Source organism: Grampus griseus, assembly GCF_964374135.1.
Source record: "Grampus griseus genome assembly, chromosome: 2".
NCBI lineage: Eukaryota > Metazoa > Chordata > Mammalia > Artiodactyla > Delphinidae > Grampus > Grampus griseus.
Window position 1 is genome coordinate 119,992,767 of NC_139018.1, and position 6,000 is coordinate 119,998,766.

Below are 6,000 nucleotides of genomic sequence, written 5' to 3' on the forward strand. Positions count from 1 at the left end.
GACCACTGGGCAGAGTTGGATTCTAAGAGTTGAAGCCCCCAAAGGGCTTGAAGTGGTGCACTTTAAGAAATTGTTGTATATTTATTCAATAATATTTATTGTTTTCCTTTATTTCAGCAAAATCGCTATATTATTATAAACAGCCTCATTGCATACTTTGTGTTCTGTTTTCAGTAATGCCAGATGACAAAACATTTCTTGAGTCATTGTGGCTCTTAGTTTTAATCTGGAGACGCTTTGCTCTTCTGAGGCAGAGCAAAATTCTCAAAGCAACACTTAGATTCAGAAGTGAATCATGAATTTTATGCATCATGCTGGAACATTGCAATGGGGTCACATAAGATAAGAGTTCCTGTAGAAATATTACAGATATTTTAATTTCATCATATAATTGTTATCAATTCTTTAAAACAGCTTTCTTGAGGTATAATTGACCTACAGTGACTTGCACATAATGAAATGTACCATTTGATACAGTTTGGTATATGTATATAGCTATGAAACTATCACCTTAAGGTCGCAAACATCCATCACTCCTCACCCTCATGAGAGAGTGTGCACTTAAAAGACGACCTGCCCCACCTTGCCCTGGTCAGCTGCTGAGCTGGGCCCAGAAGCCTATTCTGCTGTCTCCTAATTTGGTTCTTTCCAGGAAATAAACCCATCAGTGCCCTTGGGTGTGATGCTGGCTCTACCACTCCCTAGCTGTGTGACTTTGGCCAAGGGTTACTTAACTTGGCTGCCTCAGTTTGTCATCTATGAAAGAGTACCTACCTCATAGGGCTGTGGGGCATATATAAGATTATATATATGATTATACACACACACGTATATATAAATTACCCAGTAAAAAGGTCTTAGGACAGTACTCGGCACAACATGCAATAAACGTTGGCTGCTGTTATTTGATGCAAAGAGCTCTGTAAATGCATTTGCCTAGAAGTATCACATTGGGAAATACAAAAAGCCCAGTGGGATGGAAGGCTGAAATCTCTCTCCCTTCTCCAGGAGAACTGAGCTGAGACACTCACCTTAATGACACCACTGTTACAGGATGCCCTGTGTGTCTAGTTAATGCCATACTTATTTAATAGTTTCTTCAGATCTGTCCATGTCCTTGACCGGTCCTGTCTCATATTAAGTATGGTTCTTAGCAAATTACAGACTATCCCAGCCCAGGAGGGAGGAGTTGGTGTCCCCCTTAGACACTCAGGCTGTCATCAATTCCTCTCTCCCTCCTTCCTCGTCACCGGAGGCTCTGGCTACTCCTCAGAAAAGCCTCCCAGATCTGCCCTCTGCCTTAAGACGAGCCCTCATCCTCCTTGCCTAGCCCCCTCTAATCACTCTCCTTCAATGCCAGCTACTTGTGCAGCAGCCAGATGGTGAAATTTCCAGAAGCCCAGCTCTGTTCCAGTCACAGTCCAGCTCTAAAGCCTTTGATGGATCCCTGAACGGAATAATCAAATCCAAATTCTTTCCCTTGGCATTGAAGTTTCTCCATGGTCTGAACCCAGCTCACCCTTCTTGGCTCCAAGTTCCACTCAGAACCCTTATTTGCACTGTCAGAATAGCGCAGTGCTGTTCACTAGCTCAGGACTTAGGAGAACAAGCCTGGAATCTGTTCAGAAGCAGAGACACCGCAATTCTATTGTGATGACAGGAAGTAACATTTAAAGAAACACGGACATCTAAGTAGATGACTTTGAGTTCTCAGAATAGAAACCATCTTTGGAAAAAATGTTAGTAAACACATTAGAGAGGAGTTTGAGATTCTCTGGGCAGGGCCTTAAAAGATGATGGCAAATTTCCTGGCATGACACAGAGGAGGAATTTATGTCCTGGGGAAGGAAGGTGGAGGCAAATGAGAAGAGAGGAGGGAGGAGAGCTGGCAAGATGAAGAGCATCTTGGATGAAGGGGGCTGTCAGCTCCTCCTCTGTCTCCTCACCTCCATCCCAGCCCATCTTTAGTCTGCTAAACTCCCAAACATTTGGTGGGGGTGGGTGTGAGTGAGTGTACATGCACACGTGCATGTGTGTGATGGGGTGTGTGCGTGTGTGTTTGTAGGGTAGAGTAGATCTAGAAGGAGGGGTTGAGCATATTATACAGAGAAGACCGCAGGACCTTCAGCCTCTGGGAAGGCATCAAAGTTGTGGGGAGAGTTCTGGAATGCTACCGGCTGTCGAGTTTGGGGGATTTGAGCCGATTTTACCTACTTTAATGATCATCTGGTTCCATTTATAATTATTACTATTGTCATTACCAAAAAAACCCCTCTAAAAAGATACTCCCTCCTGGGAGAAACACAGAAGAAAGAACAGAATTTTGCGGCAAAACAGAGATCCTTTAGAAATGCTTGCTAGGGCTTCCCTGGTGGCTCAGTGGTTGAGAGTCCGCCTGCCGATGCAGGGGACACGGGTTCGTGACCCGGTCCGGGAAGATCCCACATGCCGCGGAGCGGCTGGGCCCGTGAGCCATGGCCGCTGAGCCTGTGCGTCCGGAGCCTGTGCTCCACAACGGGAGAGGCCACAGCAGTGAGAGGCCCGCGTACCGCAAAAAAAAAAAAAAAACAACTGGAACTAGAAATGCTTGCCTGTCAGAAATATATCTTTCCTTTCTGGTTAGTGGATGAGTGGTTTGCGGAAGAGGGCCCTGGAAAACATCAGGCTCTGAACAAAAAAACTGAAAATGGCCAGTAACCATATTGTAAAAGTTCAACCTCACTGCTCATCAAAGGACTGCAAACTAAAACAGCAGCGAGGTATATATACTGTTTGCCAGTGAGGACCAAGAGACTCTAGGTCTTTACAGAAACCCCTGGTCGCTGTACAGTGGGGAGAGAGAGCACCATGTCCCCCTGCTTCAGGCCTCCCAGAGACCAGACGACAAGTGTCCCAAACTTGGGTCCAAGTCCCACTCCCAGCAGCCACAGAGAGCACGTCCCCCTACACACCCAGAGGCGGGGGGCAGAATTCAGAAAATCCCAGCATGAACCTGGGAGGGACCATTGTAACCCCAAAGAGGCCAACCTTGATCATGTTTAGGTTTTCATAGTACTTTATTAAAGTATAAATTACACATAGTAAAATACACAGAACTCCAGTGGACCGATCAGTGACTTTACACACGTGTATACCCATGTGACCACCACCCAGATCAAGAGATGGAGGGTATTTCCATCACCCCAGAAAGATTCCTCATTACAGTTGTCCCCCTTATCCATGGTTTTGATTTCCTGTGGTCAACCGAAGTCCAAGAATATTAAATAGAAAATTCCAGAAATAACTCATGAATTTTAAATTGCGTGCCATTCTGAGTAGCATGATGAAATCTCGCGCCATCCTGCGTATCCCACCTGCTAGTCACTTAGTGGCCGTCTCCATAATCAGACCGACTGTCACATTATCTCAGTGCTTGTGTTCAGGTAACCCTTATTTTATTCAATAATGGCCCCAAAGTGCAAGAGTAGTGATGCTGACACTTCATATATGCCAAAGAGAAGCCGTAAAGTGCCTCTTTTAAGTGAAAAGGTGGAAGTTCTTGACTTAATAAGGAAAGAAAAATTGTATGCTGAGGTTGCTAAGATCTTTGGTAAGAACGAACCTTCTATCTGTGAAATGGTGAAGAAGGAAAAAGAAATTCGAGCAAGTTTTGCTGTCACACCTCAAACTAAAAGAGTTATGGCCACAGTGCCTGGTAAGTGCTTAGTGAAGGTGGAAAAGGCATGAAGTTTGTACAATAAGAAATTTTGAGAGACAGAGGCCACACGCACATAACTTTTATTACAGTATATTGGTATAATTGTTCTATTTTATTATTAGTTATTGTTATTAATCTCTTACTGTGCCTAGTTTATAAATTAAACATTATCATAGGTATGTATGCATAAGAAAAAACATAGGCTATATAGGGCTCAGTACTATCTGTGGTTTCAAGCATTCACTGGGGGTCTTGGAACGTATCCCCTGTGGATAAGAGGTGACCACGGGATCCTGAGCTGTCACCACAGATTGAGTCTGCCTGCTGTTGAACTCCACATCCATGGGACCATGTGGTATGTATATTTTTTGGTCTGCTTGTTTTTGCTCATTATATATTTTTTTGAGATTTATCCATGGCTGTATGTGTATCAGTAGTTCATTTGCATTGATGAGAAGAATTCTGTTGTATGGATAGACCACAATTTGTTTATCCATTTTCCTGATGATGGACTTCTTTTCCTTATTTTTTTTATTTTATTGGAGTATAATTGCTTTACAATGTTCTGTTCGTTTCTGCTGTACAACGAAGTGAATCGGCTATATATATACATGTATCCCCTCCCAAGCTGAACTCCCTGTGCTATACAGCAGGTTCCCGCTAGCTATCTATTTTACACATGGCAGTGTATATATGTCAGTCCTAATCTCTCAATCCATCTCACCCTCCCCTTCCCCCACCCCAGTTTCCACCCTTCCGTTCTCTACGTCTGTGTCTGTATTCCTGCCCTGCAAATAGGTTCATGTGTACTATTTTTATAGATTCCACATGTATGCGTTAATATACAATATTTTTTTTCTCTTTCTGACTGACTTCACTCTGTATGACAGACTCTAGGTCCATCCACAACTCTACAAATGACCCAGTTTTGTTCCTTTTTATGGCTGAGCAATATTCCAGTGTATATATGTACCACATCTTCTTTATCCATTTATCTGTCGATGGACATTTAGGTTGTTTCCATGTCCTGGCTGTTGTAAATAGTGCTTCAATGGACATTGGGGTACATGTGTCTTTTTGAATTATGGTTTTCTCAGAGCATATGCCCAGCAGTGGGATTGCTGGGTCATATGGTAGTTCTATTTTTAGTTTTTTAAGGAACCTCCATACTGTTCTCCGTAGTGGCTGTATCAATTTACATTCCCACCAGCAGTGCAAGAGGGTCCCCCTTTCTCTACACCCTCTCCAGCATTAACTGTTTGTAGATTTTTGATGATGGCCATTCTGACAGGTGTGAAGTGATACCTCATTGTAGTTTTGATTTGCATTTCTCTAATTAGTGATGTTGAGCATCTTTTCATGTGCCTCTTGGCCATCTGTATGTTTTCTCTGGAGAAATGTCTATTTAGGTCTTCTGCCCATTTTTTGATTGGGTTGTTTTTTTGATATTGAGCTGCCTGAGCTGTTTGTAGATTTTGGAGATTAGTTCTTTGTCAGTTGCTTCATTTACAAATATTTTCTCCCATTCTGAGGGTTGTCTTTTCATCTTGTTTATGGTTTCCTTTGCTGTGCAAAAGCTTGTAAGTTTAATTAGGTCCCATTTGTTTATTTTTATTTTCATTGCTCTAGGAGGTGGGTCAAAAAAGATCTTGCTGTGATTTATGTCAAAGGGCGTTTTTCCTATGTTTTCCTCTAAGAGTTTTATAGTGTTTTGTCTTACATTTAGGTCTTTAATCAGTTCTGAGTTTATTTTTGTGTATCGTGTTAGGGAGTGTTCTAATTTCATTCTTTTACATGTAGCTGTCCAGTTTTCCCAGCACCACTCATTGAAGAGACTGTCTTTTCTCCATTGTATATTCTTGCCTCCTTTGTCACAGATTAGGTGACCATAGGTGTGTGGGTTTATCTCTGGGCTTTCTATCCTATACCATTGATCTGTATTTCTGTTTTTGTGCCAGTACCATACTGTCTTGATTAGTGTAGCTTTGTGGTATAGTCTGAAGTTGGGGAGCCTGATTCCTCCAGCTCCATCTTTCTCTCTCAAGATTTCTTTGGCTATTTGGGGTCTTTTGTGTTTCCATACAAATTGTAAAATTTTTACTTCTAATTCTGTGAAAAATGCCATTGGTAATTTGATAGGGATTGCATTGAATCTGTAGATTGCTTTGGGTAGTATAGTCATTTTCAAATTTTTTTTTTTTTCGGTACGTGGGTCTCTCACTGTTGTGGCCTCTCCCGTTGCAGAGCACAGGCTCCGGATGAGCAGGCTCAGCGGCCATGGCTCACGGGCCTAGCCGCTCCAT